This window comes from Callithrix jacchus, chromosome 15 (genome assembly GCF_049354715.1).
Source record: "Callithrix jacchus isolate 240 chromosome 15, calJac240_pri, whole genome shotgun sequence".
Classification (NCBI taxonomy): Eukaryota; Metazoa; Chordata; class Mammalia; order Primates; family Cebidae; genus Callithrix; species Callithrix jacchus.
The window spans coordinates 82,376,947-82,403,583 of NC_133516.1; the positions used below are offsets into that span (position 1 = coordinate 82,376,947).

The 26,637-nt window shown below is 42.7% G+C and overlaps 1 protein-coding gene across 4 annotated transcripts in view; it reads left to right on the forward strand.

Moving 5' to 3' along the window:
- FSTL1 (follistatin like 1) overlaps positions 1-26,637 on the forward strand; it is a 164,574-nt gene that overhangs the window by 14,291 nt on the left and 123,646 nt on the right. For 2 of the 4 annotated variants that reach the window (XM_078352062.1, XM_035274095.3), the window contains exon 2: positions 5,396-5,521. The exons of the other annotated variants lie outside the window; for them this stretch is intronic. The gene's annotated coding sequence lies outside the window, so the exon portion shown is untranslated. The remainder of the gene's footprint in view (positions 1-5,395; positions 5,522-26,637) is intronic. 4 annotated transcript variants of the gene reach the window in all.

Genomic DNA, 26,637 nt, shown 5'->3' on the forward strand with positions numbered 1-26,637 from the left:
TTGAGGGCTGATCTCAGGGACATCAACTCCCCAGCACATCTGGCCGGCACTCCTGCACTGTGTATGGGCTGTGCATGCTGCCACGCCAGAGCACAAAGGGTCACAGGCCTTGGGGGTGTGAAGTGCATACTAAGGGGATATGGGTGGGGTACTGGCAGCATTGCCTTCCTGCTCCCTCTCCCAACAGAGGCCTGGGATAACTTTCCAAAATGCAAATCTGATTATGACATTCCTCTAGTCAATAAAAGCATATGTGGATGATGCTAAAGACCTACCTTGCTTATTTTGCCTGATGGAGGTGACTGGAGTGGTGCCAAACCATCTGACCCTGGGCACCTTTGGTATACCTTGTGCAGGTGGTCAAAGCTTGAGTTTTCAGTAACTGTCTGTGAATTAAATGAATAGATAGCTTTATTCATATATTTGTAATTAAAACCTGTTTGTTTATAGAACAGGTTGGGAAGGGAAGAGATCAATGATCACCTGTGGTTTGGGGCCCACTGGTGCGGCCCCCTCTACTCTTAATAGCTTTACTGACTCCTTCACAGTGCAGAGCCTCCCCTGGTGCTTCTGTCACTGCACCAAAGCCACTCGTGGAAGCACTTTGTTCTTTATGCAGTCACATTATCTGGGAATCTCAATGTGATTTACAAGCTTACATAACTTCCCAAATGAGTCAGCATGCTCATCAAGAAGGCAGCATGATGTCGTGGAAAGAACAGGGCATTTGGTGCCAGATAGAACAAGTTCAATTCCTGCATCTGCCACTTCCTAACTGTATGTCTAGACAAGTTCTTCTACCTCCTCCAGCCTGTTTCTTCCTCTAACAAATGGAGATGAGAATATCGACCTAGGAGGGTTATCATAAGGATGAAGTGAGTTAAGGAACCCTCAGAGTGCGGTCAGCATTTGCTTCTCCCATGCTATATCCTGATTTACACATCTAGCAGCAAATTCTTGAACTTTACTGACACGTAGTGAGTAGAAAATGCTGATTTATTTGTCTGCTTTTATCACCAGTGTATTTTCAATGAAAGTTCAAATCACTTATTTGTAAAGGAAAAATTGGTCTTGCTCTACTCTGGGCAGAGCAGGCACAGTGTGTAAAATAAATCAGCACCAGAAAGGGCTGTGGTGCTGTAGGTAGGGCTGGGGAGGTACAGCCTGGCTCAGGCCTGGCTGGACTGTAGAGGCAGGCAAAGATCACTGCCTTTCAGAGGCAACTTTGGGAGCATGCAGTAAGAAGACAGCCTGAAAAACAAAATGCGCAGGAGCGGATGTGGGATCCAATCCGAATAGCTGCTTACCACAGTGGGGAGCGGTTAGGAATGGCGTTGCAGAATGCCTTTAGCCAGACAAAGCAGCAGCATATGAATGAGGATGCTGCTGTGCTGATCAGGGCTGGGGATGGTTCTGGAACTGTTTTTCCTAAGTAGTTAAAGCAAATGCAAGCTTAAAAAAAAAAAAATCAAATCCCTGGTCAGCAAATAAGCACTGCTACAAATGTTCTTCCCTGCCGGTGACAACATTATTAGGGGAGGATTAACAGACAAGCTCATTTCCAGGATCTTTATAGCCGGCATAATACATAGTTAGCAGTCAGCTTGGGGCAGCAGAGAGAATATTTATAATTTAGAGGTGATCGGTTGGCATGTCCATGGAGCAAAGAAGTAGCTAAAAAAGAAAAGCAAGAGCTGATCTTTGAACTCAGAAACTCCAGAATGCTAGAGCTGGAAATGATTTTTCAGATCATCTAGCTGTTCTGGTGCTTTTTATATACTAACAACAGCAGAACTTTTAAATAAAATTTTATGCAGACTCTCTCCTTTAAAAAAAAACAAAAGGGGAGCTGTTCTGAGTAAGGGAGGGAGGGAGAAAAGGGGGCAGTGTGGTTCTGGGACAGCAGCCTCTGAACCTGCACTTTAGGTGTCTGGTGGTAGCCCAGAAATATGTTCTGAAAATCCTGAGTCCCCACTGACCACAGCTTAAAAGCCCCTCATCCAGTCTTAGGCTCATAGAGAGGAAGTGACTGCTCTAAGTTTACTCAGCAGAATTGGGATGAGAGCACAAACCTCTTGATTTTAAGTTCCTTGCTCTCTGCTAAAAATCATCTCCCTTCAAAAAAAAAAAAGTATCTGTAAAGATAAAGTTACCTCATGAAATAGCTTATTAAAGTAAATGAGAAACCCAGAGGCATCTGAGTGTAAACACTGGGTTTGAAAGGGATCCAATTCTATCTTCTTCTCTGCTGGACCCAAGGGCAGCTTCTTATTACATTTATTTTTAAGGCTTATAGCATAGCAGTCACAAAATCCAAGGAGATTTACTAAATTAATGGTCGCTTAAGCCAGGATGAGTCTAACCGGTTTGTATCTTTTAGAAAACAAAAACTTAAAACAACAGCTACATTGGCACAATAAGGAAGGAATGTGAAATGCACAGCAGATGGAGAGGCCAAACCAGAGCTTTCAGGCAGTGGAGCACAAGGCATTCCAGACTCGACTCCCTTTACCATTTGGGGGAACTCAGATGAGTCACAATTTCTCTGGATCTCAATGTTTTCCATCTATAAAATGATTAAATCATTTAGGCTTTTAAAGGTCAGTATGCAACAGAACTCTGACACAGAACTTCCCAGTGAGCAGGGTCAGCTGGTGCTGTGCCTATTTAATATGCAGCAGAAGTCTCTGTGTCCAGGGCTGAGGGCCTGGTAGTGTAATTAATACAGAGGAGAAAGAAGGAAAGGGAGGAGGGTAGCAGGTGGAGAGGAAAGCAGAGCCTCTCCTTTCATGCTTCAGAGGACAGGACTTTCATCAGCAGCATCCTGCACATTTACCCGAGGCCTGTTACATTGAAGTCCTCTAAATAGCAGGATAAATGGCATGTGTGTATGCTGAAAAATCTGTAAGGACATACAGCAAAATGCCAACAGTGTTTTTTCTGGGTTAAATGGTTATGAATGTCCTGAATTAATTATCTGCTTCTTTCTTTCTTTCTTTCTTTCTTTCTTTCCTTTTCTTTCTTTCTTTCCTTCTTTTTTTCCCTCCTTCCCTCCCCGCCTCCCTCCCTGCCCCCTCCCTCCATCCTTCCTTCCTTCTTTCCTGCCTTCCTTCCTGCCTGCCTGCCTGCCTGCCTTTCTCTTACATTTCCTACATTTTGTACCTTACATATGTATTGCTTGTGTTTCTCCCACCAGAAGGTAAACTCCATGAGTGCAGGAATTCTTGTTTCTTTTGTTCATTGCTATATTCACAGTGCCCTGCCAGGCATTTGGTAGGCACTCAGTAAACAATTGTTGAGTGAATGAATAATGTGCAATTTAAAAGTGAGAATTTTTTTTAATTGCAGGCAACACAAATCATGTCTTAAAGCAGTAGTTTTCAATCTTTTTGGACTATAGCACACAGTAAAAAATGCTTTTAAAATTGTGACATCACAGTACCTAAATTCACACACACATATGGCACATATAACAAAGATTTCACAAAGTAATACTTGTTATTATAACTTGTGGCATACTTTGATATTTTTAAATCACTTCTATTTCCATTTTTGAAATACTGACTTAATAAATTTATTTAAAGACTCACTAATAAGTTATCATCTGCAGTTTGAAAATCACTTCCATTGAAAGAGCAGCCATCTGGAAGGTCAGGCAAAGCAAACTGGGGCAGGAATCAGATTTCAGTTATGACACCAACTAACTATATGATTTGGCCAACCTGCTTTGAACCTCAGTTTCCTTATCTGTAACATGAGAAATTGTCCATAATGCTATTTAAGACCAGTGCCCACCCTAAAAATTGATATTCTGAAATCAAGACAAACAAATAAGAGTAACAATCTTTGCCAAGCACCTATTATGTACCAGATAACAAGCCAGGTGTTTTACATATGGCATCTCACTAAACCTCCCTGACACCTCCGAGAGAATAAGGTTATCAGCCTTCACAGAGGAGGAAACTAAGACTCAGAGAGGTTAAATAACTTGCCCCAAATCAGCAAGTAACAGGGTTGGTTTCTATTTGGGGTCCTCTGATGTCAACCCCCATGTTCTCGACTACAACATACACTGTTCCCTAATGGAGTTGCCTTGAGGTTTTCATTTCAAATCCCTGACCCATTTCGTCTCCCTTTAAGCTAGGAATGTTCAATTAAAGGTAGTAGTAAATGGTAGCAAATGATAAAATGATACCAAGGGGGTGTATATATAAGGAGAAGGGAAGCAATACTATTTTAATGCAATATTCAAAACATTTCATTTATGGTATTCAATTTAATCCTCACAACAACCTTCAAATTTGTTTTGTTTTTTCATTTTACAGTTTTAAACACAGAAAGGTTTAGTAACCTTTTTTTTTCTTTTTTGAGACAGAGTCTCACTCTGTTGCCCAAGCTGGAGTGCAGTGGCGCAATCTCAGCTCACTGCAACCTCTGCCGCCCGGGCTCAAGTGATTCTCCACCCTCAGCCTCCCAAGTAGCTGGGATTATAGGCGCCTGCCATCCAGCTAATTTTTGTATTTTTAGTAGAGACGGGGTTTCACCATGTTGGCCAGACTGGTCTTGAACTCCTGACTTCAGGTGATCCGCCCACCTTGGCCTCCCAAAGTGCTGGGTTACTGGTGTGAGCCACCGCACCCAGCAGGTTTAGTAACTTTTTAAAGATACCAGGTATTTAGTGCAGCTGTGAGACTGTAAGCTCTCTGAGGATACAGACTGTCTTTCTCATTTGTGCTTTGTCAGTGTCTAAAAGAGTGCCTCATACAGGGTAGGTGATCAATACACATTTACTAAAGGCATCAATGAAGGAAGTAACCAGGTTATAAGCCCCAATCTGCCCAACTCCCAAATCTGATTCTTCCCACTGCCGAATTCATATAATTTATTTAAAACAATTGGTATCTAGCCAGTTGTTCCTAATCTTATTTACTATATAAAGAGTGTTCTTTATATATATATATAGTAATCTTATTTACTATATAAAGAGTGTTATGAGCTTTGGCTCCAATGCCCCTATGAAGCTCTGGCTATATAATTAGTTACTGAGTTTACATCTCTTGGCTGAATCTATAATTAAGCTAATTTTATAAGACATAGTTAGATATATTCCCTGATTCCCTAAAATGCGTAACATTCACCCAGAGGACCAGACTTGGAGAAAAACACAGGACTGGAAAACAATTTGATCGCACCCTAGTATCATTGCTCTCGCTGATCACCAAGAGCAATTACAGAACAGAAAGTTTGTTTGGTTTGGTTTTTAAATCAGTAAGAACAAATTTTAAAAGACCTACTCTTATGCAGAGTATCTTCATAGTGCATCTTCTAGGATGTTTTATTTCTAAACAAAACAAAGTTTGGCTCTATCTCACACAATGATGTTACTGTATTACAGTTTCTGCTCAGGAATTGGAGGAAGGCAAGAAATGAGGCATACCAAGCATGCCGTAGCAGAAGGGTGTGTGCAGGTGTGCCTGAGACATCACCCTGCTTGAACTCAGCCAGGCAGGTCCAGTGATGGGTGAGTGGATGGCTCTGATAAAGAGCAGGCATCTCTCCTTATCTTTCTAATTCAAGGGTAGTTCCTCTCTGATGTGCTGACCAAGGCTGCACCTAGCCCTGGCTTTGGTCATTCAGGGCCTTTGGAGTTGTGTGCTCATCTCTTTCTTATTTTCTCCCCCTTTTCCAAGTATTTACTAAGGGCTCTCATGGGCCCAGCCTCTGCAAGGTACTGTGGTGGCTACAGAAGGAACAGAGCACAGGCTTCTGGCCTCTTGGGTGTCACTGGTCATATACTTGGAACTCAAGTGTGACTATAAAGTTGCCTGGCAGCTGAGCTGCTGACTTCACTATTCTCACCTTCCTTCTTTGCCACCTCCTGAGAGCTTGGTAAGCCTTTCTTCTTACTGTGGTTTGAAGAATGTGATTCTCCCTTATTTCACTCTGTATTTTCTGTCACCATGACATCAAATGTGGTTTTCTTGCCTTGAGTGAACCAGCACCCATATTATGAAGGCCAGCATGATCAGAGGTGTAAACTCTACAGGTGAGTCAGCTGGAGAAGACACAAGGTCATTTCAGCTTTGTGGATAATTCTCTTTGCTTTCTACACTGAATTTGGCTGCCTCTGCCTTAAACCTGCACTAAACCTACTCTGCTCTCATCCAAAGTATTTTTTTAAATGGGGGCAGGGCTGGCTCTCCCAGAAGTCAAATGTTCTCTTTATATTCACTTTGTTTCCTGCTCTGAGTTTCCTTCTATAGTGTCTGTTAATGTCTATTTTGGTCTGAATCTTTTTTTTTTCCCCCCCAGTATGGATGGAGTCTTGCTATGTTCCTGAACTCCTGGGCTCAAGTGATCCTCCTAGCCCTACCTCCCAAAGTGCTGGGATGACAGGCATGGTCCACTGCACCCAGCCCCAAATCTTTTTTAATAACAGTTTTATTGAGATATATTTCACATACTTAAAATTTACCTTTTAAAAGTGTATAATTCAGTGGGTTTCAGTATAGTCATGGAGATGTCCAACCATCACCACTATCTAATTTCAGACCATTTTCATCATCCCAAAAATTACTCATTAGGAGTCAGTCCCATTTCTCCCTTTCCCAGCCCTAATAAATCATTGGTCTTTTTTTTTATTTTTATGAATTTGCCTATTCTGGACATTTTGTTTAATTAGAATAATACAATATGGGTCTTTAGTGACTGGCTTCTTTCAATCAGCATGAAGTTTTCAAAGTTTGTCATGTTATAATGTATCAATACTTGATTCATTTTTATGACTAAATAATATTCCGTTATATGGATAAACCACATTTTGTTTAGCCATTCATCAGTCAATGGACAGTTGGGTTGTTTCCACATTTTGGCTATGATTAATAATGCTAGAAATATTTGTGTACAGGTTTTCATGTGGACATGTTTTCAGTTATCTTGGATACATACCTAGGAGTCAATTTGCTATGCGGACCCAAATATTAAGGAAATATTTTCAATAATCTTCATTCCTATCACTGTTTCCCAGAGAGTAGATTTCTCTGTATTCACTAAACAAAGGGGAATGACCAACAGTAGGAACTTTTTCACCAAGTTCATGACACAGCACCTGCTTTTCCAAGTTAGATACAAAGCTGAAACATAGAGGGAGTTTTTGGGCTTTGTATCTAACTTGGAAAAGCTAGTTACTTTGTATCAAACATGCAGCTATGAGTGGCTATGTCAGGCCCAAGACAGGGACAAGTCACTTCAGTGACTGCACATTAAATAGCAGTTTGTGGCACCCAGAGGGAAGTTTGTGCAGAACAAGCCTCCTGCCCAGATTTTAATCTTACAAAGAAATATTTATCACAAGGAGCTGGTTCCTTGAAATCTAGTCTCCTGTAACCTATCAAGAATATTGGGCTGTGATCTCTGGCGGTATGCATAGGCCCAAAGTGGGTATTTACAGCATCGAATAAGCAGTTTACAACCTTGAACCATCAATTACCATTTCCCCACAGCTCTGCAGTCTTCCGTTTATAAAGGAAGTCCGCCCTCTGCTGGTCATGGGCAGCCCACACCCACAACTCAGGGCTGCTGAGCACGTCTCTTCTAAAATCCTTTATTCTCCAGGAGCATTTTAGAAACTGCTACAATTTATTCAGCCATAGAACACAAAGTAATGCCATCTTCTGCAGAGCGTTGTCCTTTTATTTTTTATCCTTTGATGTTTGTGGGTTTTTTCCTTTTATTCAACAGAAGCAGAACTGGGCCAGTTTCAGTTATTTATGAGCTGCTTTCATTTGTGATAAATAACCGTAATATGTATTTATGCAGTGCCTGCCAGGGCCCTTCTGCTCCTATAGACTCATGAGTTACTAAAATACTTTTCTATGGTAGAAGTGGGCAAGGGCTATTCAAGATAGAGATAATACAACGTATGGGCTGTCAGCTGTCTAGTAATTTTTCAGAGGTGCTTTGCAGATTGATTGAGTCGAGAAAGACCTAGAGCCTGACTCTCCCAAGGCTCTATGGGAAAGCTCTTAGCCCTGTTAGAAATCCGCAAGGCATCAGACATTTGGGTCCCCAAGCGCTCTTTCCCTTCCTTCCACAACAACACTCTGACCAGAAAAGATCCAGGACCAACAGGAAAGGTGAATGGGGGAGGAAGCCAGAGCCATGGGAGGAGGTGAGGCGGAATATCACGGATGGTGGGGGCAAAAGCTGCACTCTTGAAAAAAGGAAAGGTGGGGGAGCTGGGAGGGAAGGTGGACAAGAGAAAGAAACAATGGGCAGGAGCCCAGCAGGTAATGAGGAAACCAAAGCAGAAGTGACCTCATCTCAGTTAACTGTAACATCTGTTTAATTCTTCATTAACAAAGGAAAGAGGATCCTTTCTGATGTTCTCACCCTGTGCCTCTGACCTTTAAGATCTCACTCTGTTGCCCAGGCTGGAGTGCAGTGGCACGATCTCAGCTCACTGCAACCTCCACCTCCCAGGCTCAAGCAATCCTCCCACCTCAGCCTCTTGAATAGCTGGGACCACAGACGCGAGTCACCACCAAGCCTGGCTAATTTTTGTATTTTTTGTAGAGATGGGGTTTTTGCATGTTGCCCAGGACTAGTCTCAAACTCCTGGACTTAAGCGATCTTCCTGCCTTGGCCTCCCACAGTGCTGGGATTACAGGCATGAGCCACCATTCCCGGCCTGAAAGAACCTGATTTCTAGAGACATAATTTGGGCTTGTAATCTCTGAGGAGATGAGAGTTGCTTACTGTGAGCCCATATACTAGCCAGAGGTCTGGAAACCTGGCTCCCTCCCTCAAGGTGATGCCTGTGTCCTGCCAAAATGGGGTGGGGGGGGCATGCCTAAAGCCACAGCTGCGCCACTGCTTACCCCTGGGATGCTCCTTGAGGGTCCCACCACCCATGTCAATCAACCGGCTACAGATTCCTGTGTCCTGTTCTTCCTGTTCCACCCCCAACCCATGCTGCTCTAGCCTTCTCCCTCCCTCCTACCTTGGTCCTCTGGACTCTTATTCTCTCCTCCCACATCTTCTCTCTACCCTTTGTGACTCAAGTCTCAGTCACTTTAGGAAAGACAGGCTCACTGCCCTCTTTATAACCAACCTTCATCGGATGTGAGGGGGATGGAGAAGTGAAGGAGATAGGAGGGAGAGGAGAGGGACACAGGGAGAAATGAGGGAGGAGGGAGTGAGAGAGAAACAGGAACCAGGTCTTCTGCGCTTCCTCCCAGATTAGGATAAAGGCTATTCTTAGCAGTAATACAGGCTTGGCATTTGGGGAGATGTGTATTTCTCTCCCTCTAGCCCCACGGGCTTTGCACATTGTAATTTCTCCTCTCCAAGCAGAGAAGAAAGAGAAGATGAATAGAGAGAGAGAGAAGGAAAGGAAAGAGGGAGGCACGCCATCCCTGGTGCCCTGAGAGGCTCTTCTCGGGATTTGTTTTGGAAGGCTGCTCTGGTGGATCAGAATTGGGCAGGGAAAGGCTCACTGCACCCCAGAAGGCCAGTTTAATTCTAGCCTCCCTTTTGAGGCAAGAAGACGAAAAGCCAAATGAGATCCCTTTGGGCCTTGCCGCAGCGCTTTGTATGTGGCACGTGTTTCATAAATGTTCCGCCAAGCCCCTGCGTATACTCTCATTAGGCTGGTCTCTCAGAACTGCCTTTACTGGGCCTTAGGACCTTGGGAGTCAAAGCATTCAAGCGCTGGCATTATACATTAGGCTTCAGAGAAGCTAGGAACTTGAAAAATACAAAAGTATATAAAAAATAAGTAAAAATTTAAAAATAGGGTGGGCAAAGCTCGAGAAATTACGTAATTCGATTTCACCTTGACCCAGATGGTGAAGTTCTATAGAGCGGCCAACAGGGGGCGCTCAGGCAGTGTGTCAGAACCTGGAGCCCAACCTAGGGACAAACAAAACAATGCAGCTTTGCTGTTTCTCTTCGGTTCTTAGTTCGAGGAGGCTTAATCCAAGACCGCCTGATCTCCATTCTGGGGGACGCCAGTAGCGTCTCGCAGAACACTGTCTTAATAGGCTTTCCTGAATCTCTCGATCAAATGCCTTCTAGGACTCTGTGTTCCTCTGCACCTAGAAAAATGGCTTTTCTCAAGCTCTCCCAGTATCTATGTGTATCTTTTTGTCAGCCTGGTTTTCTCGATGTCTGTGTTTCTGGCATGGTTCTTTCTTGTGTTTCTGTACTATCCCAGGCCTACTAGTACATGTTAATGAAAAATACATGGAGCTGAACCCACCCGCAGGCTGAGCTCTGAAAGATTTCAAGATCTGGCAGAAGCTAACGCTTTGAAAAATATTTAAAATATGTTTTACTGCAAAAGTGGCTAACTGCCACATTAAGCTGTGCAGTCCTGTCTTTCCTTCTCCTCGTTTCTGTTCTTGGAATGGACTGCCATGCCACCCTACCACTGTCTCCTGCCCCTTGGCTGCCACAGCCATTGTCCACCTCCCCCAAACCACTGACCTCTAATGGTCAGCTCCTCCCTGACAAGCAGGACAAGGTCTTCCAGGGCTTTTAGAGAAGATGCCAACTTCAAAATGATTGTCCTCTGTTTGTATATTTTTGTTTTGTTTTGATTTTTGCTTTGTAATTAAGACCATCCCCCTTGTTTCCAGAACATACTGGAACTCTTAGGATTTAGGGTTCAGGTGAGAACTAGAGAGACTCCGCCTCATACTCTGCCTGGAACCTCTTGTCCTCCAAGATTCAGGTGCTCTGGTTGAGTCTGGTCCACTCTGCCAGAGTATCTTTACCCACAGTGACTTTCTCTTGGGAACCTCATCATTGTGTTCCTCTCCAAATTGACTTTTCCTTACCACACAGTCGAGAAAGAGACTGCATGTGTGTGTGTTTCAATCCTTGGAGAACAGAGTTTAAATTTTCTTTCTGGGGAATTGGGAAATGTCACCGATCATGGTGTTAAGGTACCAGAGCGTGCCATGACAGTTCAAAGGCACCCCAGTAAATGATAGAAGGCTCCTTTGCCTGGAGCCCATAGAGGGCTCCGGGGCTATTTATCAAGTGCCTACCTCAGTTCCAGCCCTAAATACTGCTACTATGGTGATGGTGGTGGTGATATATCCTAATTTCTGCATTTCGTGGTCCCTGCCTCCAAATCTATCCTGCTCTACTGGTGTTCCTATTATGTTTCAGATCCTAGTCATGTGTGTCCCTGAGAGGAGGAGACTAACATTAGATCTGGTAGGACATGATACCCTTCAATCTTGTCACCTTAACTTTCTCCTGGAGCCATGGAAGCTAGCAGTGGTATGATCTGATCCTGTCTGTTTCTGTCCTGCCCAATACTTTATAGCTGTTATTTCCTAGTTCCAGAACCTGACTGGACCAAGTTTAAGACCAAGGTAGGGAGTAGGGGGCAGACAAGCAATGCAATGTAATTCAGCATTGAAGAATACTTCCCACTCACTCGTCCTTTTCAGGCCCTGGCCATACAGACAGGCTGTACAAGACATAGGTCCTGACTTCAGGGGATAAATGTTTCTATTGAACTGACTCACTGTGTGAGTGAGAATAATAACGAAATGAGAATGAGAATACAAATGAAACTGCTGCAGAAAAACCCAGCACTGCACACTGCTCGCATCATCAGGGAGGCTGCCTCTGCAGTGCAATCCCTAATCTCTGTGACTTCCAGAATCAAAGAAAAAGGTTAAATTACTTTCTAAAATTAAGCTTTGCATTACTTTGAAACTAACAAAGCATTCCTTCCCACAGACACTGTTCCTAAATTAAATATTTTGTGCTTATACAGCTGCTCAAATGTTGGTACACTGAAAATGGAAAAATTTCTAAGGTTGGGAAGAGATGGGGTGCTTAGAAAGGAGGGGGGCTCTGTGCAGGGAGGACAGCTGTGGTCAGTAGCAGAGATTATAGAATAGTTGGAAAAGATTGTGATCAAGTAAATATGTGTGTAAAATGTTTCTAAAATTATTAAGTCTAAATAAGTATAGGTTAAGGGGGCCTGTTATGGTCAGGTATTAAAAAGCATCCTTTCAAGTAGAAACCTTGGTCAGTGGCTATTCCCCGCCTGTAATCAATAGGAAATAGGGGGATTAACAGTAAACAACCAAGGGGACATCTTAAGGTCAATGTGAAGCCTATTGTGCGGGACTTCGCAATGATTAAACAGTAGAATGGGTCGCAGAGAATGTGTGGGCACTTCTCCCTGGAGGCATTTACTGAAGGAACAGAACTTTCTTATAGTCACATGCTGCAAGTACCATCCAGCGTGGAGACAGAGGCATGACCTGGATGAGCTTCTCATCTATTAAATAGATTGGAAAGTCAAAGAACTCATACAGCATTAGAGGCCCCCTGCAGCAGCTGGAGAGAAATGGACAGATGAAAGTCCTCACTTGTCCACCTCCCACCAACATGCCCAGCCTGCCATTGAGCTGCCTGTTGTATTTTGTAAGCTTGCGCCTAGACATTTGCCTTGCAAACATGTGGGCCGTCTTGGCAAATGGTTTTGTAGAAAGCCCTTGCTCACAAGAATTCCATCTGCAATATTTGGATTGGCTACTAGGACTCTCCCTTTTCCGCACAAACTGTTCCCAGCTTATCTCTGGATGTCTTCCAGAAGGTCATCAATGTTCCGCCATACAGCGTCATCTGCTTGCCACACTATTCCCCAGCTCCTGAAACACAGCACTGTTTCCTATGGTAGCAGCAGCAACAGCAAAAATATCTTCCTCCTCAGCATGATTTTCCAGGCCCAAGATGAGCTCACAGGCACCAAGAGACACAAAGCCATGGCCTCACGTATCTCACACCCAGGAGCCTGATCTCAGTTTAAAAAAGGCAGACCTGCTGTCTTAGCTGGGGGAGTAGAGAAAAGTTATGGCTTTAAGTTGACAGCAGAGAATAGCCAGGAGCACCTGAGGAAGGCTGACAAGGACATATTGGGGGGTACTGGGGGAGGAGCACCTTCTGGCAGGGGGAGGTAGGGGCAGACCTAGAGAATGCACTCATAAGGGCAAGTCCAAGGCCTGGGCGGGGTCTCTGACGACTTGTACAAACTTGGCACCAAGCCTCAGTGCAATCTTGCTTCATCTCCCTGGACCTCTACCGTCATTAATGACTGTGACTTCAGTCAGAGACTACAGAAAGGGAACACTCAATGATAATCTAGAGACAAGGACAATTAACCAAATCATCAGATATGACTCCTGTTTATGTCCTTTGCCCCATTATTACCCTGGCCTCTCTTCATTATTCTATATCCCAAGTCCATACTTTCCCAGATGTTGTGGAAATGGTAAAGGATTCCAAGTTATTGTAAGGAGGGCCACTCTCCATAAAATGAGACCATTCCACTCCACACCCTGGGGACTGACTCAATTGAGCTCCACTGGCCAGTGTTCTGATTGTATCTTACCAACCAGAAGAATATTAATTTCAGGCAAAGGAGGTCTCTGTCTCCTGCACAGAGCTACTAATGACTCCACTATGAGTGATAGAGTACGAGAGTCAGCAAGGACTGTAGAGATTATGTATTGATCCAACACCTTCATGATAGATGAGAGAACTGAAGATTAGGGAGATGACATAAGGTCCAAGGCCACCCAGGAAGTTGTTGAAAAAATTTGGACTAGAGGGCCAGGCGCGGTGGCTCACACCTGTAATCCCAGCACTTTGGGAGGCCGAGGTGGGTGGATCATGAGGTCAAGAGATTGAGACCATCCCGGTCGGCATGGTGAAACTCCGTCTCTACTAAAAATACAAAAAATTAGCTGGGCATGGTGGCGCGTGCCTGTAATCCCAGCTACTCAGGAGGCTGAGGCAGGAGAATTGCCTGAACCCAGGAGGCGGAGGTTGCGGTGAGCCGAGATTGCGCCATTGCACTCCAGCCTGGGTAACAAGAGCAAAACTCCGTCTCAAAAAAAAAAAAATTTGGACAAGGACCCAAAGTCTTTGACCCAGTAACACACTAGCTCTTCCTCCTGTCTTACCTGGCCCTGGCCCTTTCGGATGCCAAAGGTTTCCACCCAGGGGAAAATCAAGCAGCAAGGAAGGAAAGTCTGAACTTCCAAAACTTCTTTGTGAAAGCAACTGCTCTTCAGGAGACCTCTTTGTGTTACAGCCAGCCCTGGGGACTCTGTCTCTGCCATGCTGCATCTGGTTAAATTGCTCTTCTGTGAGCCTATCTGGCTGCCAAATCTCTCTCTGGCCAAAAACAGCGTCTGATCTCATCCTAATGGATTTCCACCAATCACAGTTCTAGGGCTTCCAAGATAGAAATGGACATCTTACACAGAAACATTATAAATATTCTACAAGCAAATAACAGGGTTCTAACTCCTTTACTCTCTCTTTAGCTAACCACTTTCAAAGGCATCTGGCAAAGTTGCATTCAACCTGTGAATCAAATAAGTCAAATAAACAGATATTTATTGAGCCACTATTGGAAAGTCAATGTACCAGGTATACAAGGACAGGCCTGAGTCCTTGCTTCCAAGAATTCACAGGCCTATTGGGGGGAACAAGGCAAAATTACACTCAAAGTTAATATACAAGATGGCAATACAAAAAGTTCCATGATGAAACAAATTTGCAAAACTTGTGGAATAGATAATAAGAATAATAAACAGAAAAGAACACTGTAAATTTCACAGTTCAGGGAAGTTAGTGCAAGAAAAATTTGATCAGGTGCCGGGCACGGTGGCTCATGCCTGTAATCAGCACTTTGGGAGGCCAAGGTGGGCAGATTACAAGGTCAGGGGTTTGAGACCAGTCTGGCCAACATGGTAAAACCCTGTCTCTACTAAAAATACAAAAAATTAGCTAGGTGTGGTGATGTGCACCTGTATTACCAGCTACTCAGGAGGCTGAGGCAGGAGAATCTCCTGAACCCGGGAGGTGGAGGTTTCAGTGAGCCAAGATCACCATTGCACTCCAGCCCAGGCAACAGTGAAAGACTCTGTCTCAAACAAACAAACAACAACAACAAAAAATTGATCAGGACTTTAAAGGATGGGAAGAGTTTAGAGGGGTGGAGAGAAGGGGAGAGCATTTCAAATATTGGTAACAGTGGAAAAATGTTCAAAGATAGAAAAGTGCAAGTGTGTTGAGAGTAGTAGTAGTAATCGTAATAGTAGATAGCTGGTACATATGATCAGGCCCTGTTCTCAGCCCACAACATTTTAATTCTCTTGGTTCACACACAACTCAAATTACTACTATTATTATTTCCATCTTTACGATTGAGGAAACTGAGGCATAGACAGGTTTAAGCAACTCACCTGAGAACACAGCTCACAAATGGCTGTGCTGGACTTGGAGACAGTTGCTACATGTTCAGCACTGAATTATACAGACTCTCACTCTGGCTAGAGGAGTTGATTTGTTGGAAATGCACATGAGGGGATAAATCGCAGAGGATCTTGAATGCTATGCTGACAAACTTGAACTTCATTTTTTTGGGGCAATAGGAAACCATTAAGGGTTTCTGGGCAGGGAAGTAGATCTTGATTAAAATGAGATACACACAGGAAGAAAATCCAAAGGATCCCTTTACATAGAAGAAAAGCACAGATAAATATGTTGGCACATATATGTAGATTCCCTTCCTTTTCGCAGAATGCTTTGTTCAGAGGAACTTCTAGTGGTTTCTCAGATCTTAAACTATCAAGGGATCAAATCCTTGCTCTGTGGCACTGAGGGCAAAACCCAAAAGGTAAGTGGCCCTCAAATCTACCCAGGCATGTGCTCAAGGGTTAGGGGCAGAACTGTCCAGAGGGAGATAGGAGACCCCAGGAAAGAATAGGAAAGAGTGGAGGGACAGATGTCAGAAAGGCCAGCAAAATGACTCAGGACTTCAAGAGTATAATTCTGCAATATATTAAGCATGATTAAATCAAAGCTTATGAGGGTGGGAGGGAGAACAAGCCAGCTCTCTCCTTGATTGTTCTGTGATTGCAGATAATTTCTTCTTTAGTTCCCTCCCTCTTTTTTATATGCCAAAATGGAAAATCTTTCTTCATGTACAGAATTCTACTCTATCTCTTTTTTTTGTGCTCAATTTTGCTAATACATTTCATTAAGGACTATAAAGCTAAACTTGTTCTTCTCATGACCATCTCCTATAATGAATGTGGGACAGATGAAGTAATAGAACCTCATAATTGAGATAAGAGCTTTTCTGTTGTTTTTCAGGAAATGTATCCGCAAAGGAGCCTGCTCAATGGAATAAAAACAAAGTAGTTTGAATTCTGAGCAGAGATTAGATAGTTGTCTTGGATATGGCTTTGGGATCAGAAGCATAGGAGATGAGGCTTCATCCTGTTCAGATGGTCTTTGGGGAATATCAGGTTTATGGAAGTGTTTTTCTGCTTCTGTGTTACAAAGCATGGATTGTGGTGCCTGGACTCAGCCTGGGCTCTCAGCATAATTATCTACTTACCCTTGTAAATTGTGGTATTCAGTATAAGCATTGCCTTAATTGATGGCCACACCTTCATGACCCTACTTGTGGAAAATGAACTCCAAATCTGAGTTCCAAGCAGCTGTTTTTGCGTCCATTCGGAAGAAACCAACAGAGTTGCTGTAGGGGTGGAGTGAGGCATGGCTGCTAACACCATTTAACTCTTGTTCTCTTGAACACTTGTTTTTGTTTGAATGATAAGTTGATTCATTTGGGTTAAAATGAGGACAAAGAATACTCTGATATAAGAAAATCAGATGGTGTGGTATAGACATCCCCTTTTCAATCACATGGTTGGCACTGATAAATGGAGGCTGTTGTGTCTCCTGCCTCAGCTTTCTTCTCTGCTGCTACTACTTGAGAAGACCTAAGTTCATTCAAGACATTGAGTCATCTCTGAGCGGGGCTGTACATAAGGAATTTGGAAATAAGTCACATCACCAGACTCAAAATTTTAGGAACAAAGCCAATGCTTCCAGGCTCCTGCATTGACCCCTAGTCCTTCATTTTCAGCCAGATCTGGGATCTCAGGCACTGAGGACAAACCTGGGTATCCTTCTGGCCCAGAGCCTCAGTTCTTTCTATGTTGGCCCCACCCATATGCCGGCCAAAGTCCCAGAGGTGAACTGTTACCCTGGCTTCGCCTCCAGAGTTCTGACATTGTCACCCTGGAACTCGGCTTCCCCCTGTAGACCTAGCACTTGGCCCTATTCTCATGCAGGCTTTGCCTTCTTTCGGCTACCAAGGGTTTTCTGTCATGCCAGGCCATGGAATGATTGTGCTGTGGGAAACAGCACATTTGCATTATTGCCCCCTCATATCAATTCCTGCTCACTTAATTCAGTGTCTCTCAACAGCAGTGGTACTACCACCTTGGGGATGTATCAGACACTTGAAGGGGCATTTTTGGCTGTCATAATAATTGGAGTAGTATGGGTGGCATTTGCTGAGAGGGAACCAAGGATGCTAGCTATCTAGTCATGTGCAGCACAGGCACAACAACGAAGAAATGTTCTATGCCCTGTAAAAACCTTCAAAGGTCACACTGAACATTTGTGTGGAAAACCTGTTTGTAATTATCTGGGTGTGAAATGGAATTCCATTTTGCTTAGAAACATAGATTACCTTTGCAAAGTTTTAATGTACACAAAATTTTCCATACATGCTCTCACTGCCTTTTTTTTTTTGAGATAGAGTCTTGCTCTGTCTCCCAGGCTGGAGTGCAGTGGTGCAATTCTGGCTCACTGCAACCTCCACCTCCCAGGTTCAAGCGATTGTCATACTTCAGTCTCCAGAGTAGCTAGGACTACAGGCACATGCCACATGCCTGGCTAATTTTTGTATTTTTAGTAGAGATGGGATTTCACCATGTTGCCCGGGCTGGTCATGAATATCTGACCTCAAGTGATCCACCCACCTTGGCTTCCTCAAGTGCTGGGATTACAGGTGTGAGCCAGCACGCCTGGCTAATTTTTGTATTTTTAGTGGAAGTAAGGTTTCACTATGTTGCCCAGGTTGGTCTCAAACTCCTCACCTCAAGTGATCCACCCACCTCAGCCTCCCAAAGTGTTGAGATTACAGGCGTGAGCCACTGCACCTGGTCCGCTCTGCATTTTAAAAGCAAAAAAAGACTATACTTTCATTTGGAAATCTCCCAATAGCAGGCACAATTTCAGAAAAACACTTCACTGACAGCAGCATCACTCTTGGTATTTGAGTTGCCAGCACACCTATCTCTATCTACATTTGTCTCTGCCACCTTCACTCTGATCTCAAAGCAACTACTTCATTAGGTCTTCCAGTTAGTCATCCCCAACATTTGAATTTGCTAAAACATACAATTTTATTACAAATTATTTCTCTTTACCAGTTTTCTTATTTTAATAATGACTTTAAAAATATATGAGTAGGAGGTTGTATTACTTCTGAATTTCTTTTTCTTAAAGATAGGGTCTCACTCTGTCAGCCAGGCTGGATCTTGCAGTGGCAGATCATAGCTCACTGCAGCCTCAAACTCTTGGACTCAAGTGATTCTCCTGGCTTGGCCTACTTGTGAATTTCTTTTCAGAATCGTAAAGAGAACATAATAAAACATTCATTTAAAAATAGGCCTTTGAATCTGATAGGGTTGACAGTCATTGACCTAAGTAGATAGTGTCTGTTGAAGGCAGAAAGGGACTGATGATGAGATTAGCACGTTCTGAGAGAAGGCTATGCTGCCAACCATGAGGTCTCATGGGGAGTATCCCTTTGAGGAACTGAGCACTTTCCAAATTCCACCATCTACCCTCACCAAGATCTCAGAAGTTTTCAGAATCTGAGGTCACTCAAGTCAATCAAATCCATGAGTCTAACCTTATGACCAACTGATAAACTCACAATGAGAAACACTTCTTCCCAGGGACTGAAAAGCTTATGTCCACCATCCAGGGCAGCCTGTCCTAGGATGAGAATGTCTGGAAAGCCAACAACAGGTGCTGTGCAAAAGGCACTGAGAGTGCTGAGGAGAGACTACTGTCCCCAAGCAGAGCAACTTCTCCAACATCCATGAGGGCACAGAGGGCAGGGTCTCTCTACATCATGCTTGGTTGGACACTGCCTAGTTATGATTCCTGGGGATTTCCATAGCCCAAGCTGACCACCTCCCTTTCTGTCCAACCTTCCTGCACACCAGCACCTACCTTCACATCGCCTTCCTCCAGAAAGTCTATAACACAATTGGTTAAATGCTTCTACTAAATGATGTTCACATTCTGGACCTGCCTTCCTCTGATTACACTCAAATCATTTACCTTGATTGAAGTCTTGTGAGGTCCAACCATTTCAGATATTCTCTAGCTTTACTCCAAAAGGTGATTAATCACATCCATTGTATGTGAATTTTACTAGTTCAACTCAGAAGGTGACCTTATGTTTTCCTTAGCTCCAAATTCATGGAGACGGAGGCTTCCCACTGCTATTTCCGTGTCCTGCCAAAATTAAAGTCAGAAATGAGGGCTGAGACAATCTTAGACTCCTTTCCTGCTCTGTGTCAGCATCTACAGCTGGGATAGTTTTCCTGATTCTTATATCAGTTTGGTAAAACAGGTTCCTGCCTCACTTCAGCTCCCCACCAGCACCTATCCACCCACCCTGGGAGGCAGTGTCCCAGCATAGATCAAGTTGGAGACCATGCAAATTATGACAGTACCTCATTATGATTTGAAGGAGATAATAAAGGCTTTGGAGGAGATCATGCGTTTTTTATTTTTTTCTCCAGGCTGGAGTGCTGTGGCACCATGACAGCTCACTGCAGCTTCCATCTCCCAGGCTCAAATGATGCTCCCATCTCAGCTTTCTGAATAGCTGAGACACAGCTGCACCATCCTGACTGGATAACTTTCTTTTTAATTTTTTTTGTGGAAATGGGGGTCTCCCTATGTTGCCCAGGTTGGTCTCAAAGTCCTGTGCTCAAACGATCCTCCCACCTTGGCTTCCCAGAATGCTAGGATTACAGGTGTGAGCCACTGCACCTGGCCTGGATTTTTGGTTTGTTTTTCAATGTAAAGTGACTTCCACTTTTAGAGACTGGTTAGAGATGGAGTGATGAGCTGTTTAATCGAATAAGTTTATTAAGAATTGCCTTCAGCTCGGGCACAATGGCTGATGCCTCTAATTCCTGGACTTTGGGAGGCTAGGCCAGGTGGATCACCTGAGGTGAGGAGTGCACGACCAGCCTGACCAACATGGTGAAACCCAGTCTCTAATAAAAATACAAAAATTAGCTGAGGGTGGTGGTGGGTGCCCATAATCCCAGCTACTCAGGAGGCTGAGGCATGAGAATTGCTTGAACCCAGGAGGTGGAAGTTGCAGTAGACTGAGATTGCACCATTGCACTCCAGCCTGGGTGACAAAGCAAGACTCCATCCCAAAATAATAACAACAATAATAATAATAATTACCTTCAAACTATACTAGAAGGCTGCAGTGACTAGAGCAGCATGGTACTTGTACAAAAACAGACACAGACCAATGGAACAGAATAGAGAATCCAAACATAAAGCTGCACAACTACAACCATTTGGCCTTTGATAAAGTCAACAAAGAAAAACAATGGGGAAAGGATACTCTTGTTCAATAAATAGTGCTAGGACAACTGGCTAGGTGTATGCAGAATAAAACTGGATCCCTACCTTTAACAGAAATTAACTCAAGATGGACTAAAGTATAAAAATTAACTCAAGATGGACTAAAGAATCAAATGTAAGATCTCAAACTATAAAAATCCTAGAAGAAACCTAGGAAACCGTCCTTTTGATATCAGCTTTGGCAAAAAAAATTTATAGCTAAATTCCCAGAAGCAATTGTAATCATAACAACAATTGACAATTGGGATAGAATTAAAATAAAAAGCTTCTGCACAGCAAAAGAAATTATCAAGGGTAAACAGACAACCAGAGAATGGGAGAAAATATTTACAAATTATGCACCTGACAAAGATCGAATATCCAAAATCTACAAGGCACTTAAACAAATAAACAAACAAAAAAACAATCCAATTAAAAATGGGCAAGGCTGGGCGCAGTGGCTCAAGCCTGTACTCCCAGCACTTTGGGAGGCTGAGGTGGGTGGATCACGAGGTCAAGAGATCAAGACCATCTTGGTCAACATGGTGAAACCCCGTCTCTACTAAAAATACAAAAAATTAGCTTGGCATGGTGGTGCGTGCCTGTAATCCCAGCTACTCAGGAGGCTGAGGCAGGAGAATTGCCTGAACCCAGGAGGCGGAGGTTGCGGTGAGCCGAGATCACGCCATTGCACTCCAGCCTGGGTAACAAGAGCAAAACTCCGTCTCAAAAAAAAATGGGCAAATGATATGAACAGCCACTTTTCAAAATACATACATGCAGCCAACAAACATATGAAAAAATGTTCATCATCACTGATCATCAGAGGAATGCAAAATAAAAACCACAATGAGATACCATCTCACAGCATTCAGAATGTCTATTATTAAAACATAAAAAAATAACATGCTAGTGAAGCTGTGGAGAAAAGGAAACACATACACAGTTGATGGGAATGAAACTTAGTTCAGCTACTGTGGAAAGCAGTTTGGAGATTTTTCAAACAACTTAGAACTACGATTTGACCCAGCAACCCCATTACCTGGTATATACCCAAAGGAAAATAAATCATTCTACCAGAAAGACATTTGAACTCATATGTTCATTGCAGCACTATTCACCATAGCAAAGACAAGGAATCAGCCTAGGATCCCATCAACAGTGGATTGGATAAATAAAATGTGGTACATATAGACTATGAAATACTACACAGCCATAAAAAAGAACTAACTCATGTCCTTTGCAGAAACATGGATGCAGCTGGAGGCTACCCACATAACAAAAGCAAGACTAAGCGAAAATAACAAATCTGGAGGCATCAGATTACCTGACTTCAAACTATATTACAAGGCTATAGTTACCAAAATAGTATTGTTCTGGCATAAAAACAGGCACATAGACCAAGAGAACAGAATAGAGGACCCAGAAATAAAGCCAAATACTTAACAGCCAACTGATCTTTGATAAAGCAAACAAAAAAATAAAGTGGGGAAAGGACACCCTATTCAACAAATGGTGCTGGGATCATTGGCAAGCCAAACTGCATTCTCATTTCTCACATGATGCAAAAATCAACTGAAATTGGATCAAAGACTTAAATCTAAGACTTGAAACCATAAAAACTCTAGAAGATATCATCAGAAAAATTCTTCTAGACATTGGCTTAGGCAAAGAGTTTGTGACCAAGAACCCAAAAGCAAATACGACAAAAACAAAAATAGTTGGGACCCAATTAAACTAAGGTTCCCTCTGGCAGAGAGTAGCCTTCTCCATCTTTGTGCTTATAGAGGCTGGTTCAACTTGACTTCAGGTTTCCAGTTGTTTCCAATTGGCCAATGGGGACTCCTGGCAGAAGGAAAAGAAAGGAGGGAAAATCCTGAGGCCAACCCAATCGAAAATCTATTCCCTGGTCCGGTGCACTGGCTCATTCCTGTAATCCCAGCACTTTGGGAGGCTGAGGAGAGTGTATCACGTGAGGTCAGGAATTCAAGACGAGCCTGACCAACATGGTGAAACCCCAATCTCTACTAAAGATACCAAAATTAGCTGGTAGTGGTGGTGCATGCCTGTAGTCCCAGTTACTTGGGAGGGTGAGGCAGGAGAATCACTTGAACCCAGGAGGTGGAGATTGTAGTGAGCAGAGATTGTGCCACTGCACTCCAGCCTGAATGACAGAGTGAGACTCTGTCCTACAAAAAAAAATGTGAGCCCAGGGTATTTATATTCTCCTCCCCAGCTTTCCCAGCTTTCTCTTGCTCCACTGACCAAAAGTCTTAGCTTCCTTCAGCCTATCCTCTCCACACAGAAGCTTTCCTCTGGATTTTGCTGACCACTCCCTCTTCTGAGGGCCCTGTACCCTGCCACATCTCAAATCACCCAGCTTCAATGTGACATACAGTTACGGTACACTTGTGGTAGCACTGTTTGGATCAATTAGATCCTCCCTATTTGGAGGATCAATTGAGCCCAGGAGTTGGAGGTTGCAGTGAGCAGTGATCATAGCATTTCAGCCTGGGGAGCAAAACCCTGTCATCAGTTAAAAAAAAGGGGGGGCCGGGTGCAGTAGCTCATACCTGTAATCCCAGCACTTTGGGAGGTCGACGCAGGCAGATCACAAGGTCAGGAGTTTGAGACCAGCCTGATCATTTCTAATAAAAACCCCATCTCTAATAAAAATACAAAAATTAGCTGGGCATGGTGGCACGTGCCTGTAATCCCAGCTACTCAGGAGGCTGAGGCAGAAGAATCGCTTGAACCTGGAGGCAGATGATTTGCAGTGAACCGAGATTGTACCACTGCACTCCAGCCTTGGCAACAAAGCAAGACTCTGTCTCAAAAAAATAAAATAACTGACCAGTTTGCTGAGGGGGAAAGTCAGAATTATGTAAATGCTCTAGAAATGAGGGGATTCAAGGTGGTTATGCTAATTAAGCCCTGAAAACTAATGCTCTGAAGAGGACAGACCCAGACCATAAGTTTTGCAAGACTGGTTAAAATAAGACCCATTGCTCAACGGTTGGGGGAGTATTCAGTTAGGCCCAGTGATGGTCTCTGTGAGCGTGGGTGGGTCACTAAAAGTTGATATTCCTTTATTAGCTTCAGCAGGTTGCAATAGTTAAGCACTAGATTAACTTTTGACATCTTCACAAACTCTCAAAAGTTCATCAGAATCCCCTGGAGGATTTGCTGGGCTTAAGCCCAGAGTTTCTGATTAGGCAGGTCTGGAGTAAAACCTCAGAATCTGCAATTCTATCAAGCATCCAAATGGTGCTTTGCAGCTGGTTCAGGGTCCATGGTTTGAGAACCACTATTCTAGACACATGATGCTCTAAGTAGAGAGTTTTAATTTGATACCAACCTCCTCTTTAGGATCTAACTACTAAATGACTCCCTCACACCCAGGAAGGACAGTGATTTCTCTGCATAATAGCCTTCATATCCACTTAGGGAAGACTTGGCTTTTCTTGCAACAGTAGCTCTCAGAGCACGGAACTGTTGTATGGGGAGTAGGAAAGGCATAAAGAAATTGCTAACAGAATCTAAAGTCAACACAACTTCATACCCTTTATCTGTTCATTTCCCTTCCTTAAGAGAAATCAGTACTGAATGAGAGTTGATTTGCCTTTTAAAAAAATAGCATCATATCCATTGATTCAATCTCATTACACTTAGAGTTTGCTTCTATTGCCTTACCCTCCCAGATCAATAACTATATTTTTCCATGCTCATAACTTTCTCCTATCTTATTTTTGTCAGTTTATAATCTGCTCTATTTTTTATTATGACTCAGCCTTACAGTTTTCCAAACTGAGAATCCTCCTAATAAGAATCCAGCCTTCTTCACTTAGACCCTCTTTGCCCCTTTCTGAGCTCATATCCCTCACTGCCTCAATAGCGGTTATTTGTGTGCCAGTGGATTGATGTCTGTGGGGAGGAGGAGCTTACTGTGAGGTGTCGTTTTCCTCCCAACACCAGTCCAGGTCCTGCTCATAATAAACAATGCATATTGGTTTTGCTTTGTTGGCAATTTTGAGTCAGATTTGCCTCAGCTGATTATTTTAAAAATTTTTATTTATGATCACAAAAGTTTTTTGGCATGTAGTTCTGAGTCATGACAAATACATAGTGATGTAATCAAATCACAAGACTTGAAACAGCTCCATGCTTTTCTGCATACATGCTGCCCTTTGTGGGGAGAAACAAAACAAAACAAAACAAAACCTCCCCTTTCCCTGAGTTCCTGGAAACCACCGATCAGTTCTTTCCTTAATGTCATGTAATAGGAATTCTGTAGTATGTAGCCGCTGGCTTGTTTCATTTAGAAAAATGTATTTGAGAGTCATTTATTTTGGTGCATATAAAATAGTTCATTCTTTATTGCTGAATAGTGTTCCATTGAATGGATATAGTCTGCTTATGCATTCACCAGTTGAAAGACATTTGGATTGTTGCCAGTCTGGGGCATTTATGAGTAAAGCTTTTATAAATATTCACATGCAGGATTTTGTGTGAACATAAATTTTCAGTTGTATTGGATAGACACCTACAGGTGGAATTCCTGGGTGATACTCTAAGTGTATGTTTAAAAAACCTGCCATTTTCTAAGAATAAAATATGATGGTACCATCTGATCTTTTAATCAGCAATATGAATTTCAGTTACTCCACATCATCCCCATAAGCTCTTGGAATTATCAGTTTGTTTCATTCTGTTTCATTTTGCTTTGTATTGTTTTAGTCATCCTAATACATGTACGGTGTTGTTTCATTATGTTTTAATTTGTATCTCCCTAATAATGATGTTGAGCATCTTTCCATGTATTTATTTGCCATCATGTATTACCTTCTTTGACCAAGTATCTGTTTAAACTTTTGCTCATTTTTTATTGATTTGTTTTCTTACTGTTAAGTTTTTGAGAGTTCTTTATATTTTTTGAATAAAAGGCCTTTGTCATATATGTGATGTGCAAATATTTTCTCCCAATCTGTAACTTATCATTCATTCTCTTAGTAATGTCTATGCAAGATAAAACTGAGTTTTAATCAAGTCCCCACTTATTCATTTTTTTTTCTTTTGGGGATTATACTTTTGCTGTTCTAAGAACTCTTTGTCCAGCTCAAGTTCACAAAGATTTTCTCCTGTTTTCTTCTAAAAGTTTTATAGTTTTACATTTATATTTCGTTACATGACCCATTTTGAGTTCATTTTTATATAAAGCCTGGGAGATAGTTTGTGGTTCACTCTTATGCATGTGACCATCCAGTTGTTCCCACACCGTTTGTTACAAAGACTGTCCCTTCTTCTTTGAATTGAATTTGCACTTTATCAAAACTCAGTTGACCATACTTGTGAGTCTATTTTTGGATTCTCCATTCTGTTCCCCTGATCTCTGTGCCTATATTTGCCAATAAATACCACACAGTCTTGATTGCTATAGCTTTTTAATAAGTCTTGAAACCAGGTGATATGAATCCTCCAACCTTGTTTTTTTTTTCCAGAATTCTTTTGACTATTCTAATTCCTTTGTCTTTCCATATAAATTTTAGAACCAGCTTGTGAATATCTGTGAAAAAACAGTACCTTTAGCTGATTCTTAACTTGCACTATTTACTTTGGCTAGCTTATGGTCCTTAAACTTCACTGTGCTTAAGAATTTTAAAAACACCCATACCTGGGCCCAATCTGAATATTCTCATGCAGTAGTTCTGCCAGGGACTGAGGCATTTCCATTTTAACACTGTCCCTAAGGTGATCTGATGTCAGTGGCCATGGGCCCTAATTTGAGAAATATGGCCCTTGCTTCACTGGAACCTAGAAAATGCTCCACAGGCTTTGATGAATCTTATACATATGAGATCCAGAAACCTGGTGAAAGGACATGACACTGGGCTTGGTTAATTCTAAAAGCTGGCAAGTAATACACATCACACAATCTGATGGCCAGTCAATATTATCCAGCTGGTGCTGGAACACAAACCAGAGCCTCACAGATGTCAAGCTGCTGTGCTTTAGGTGATAAGAAAAATGATGTGGAGTCCCAGATCTCGTGAATAGCTCTGTGAT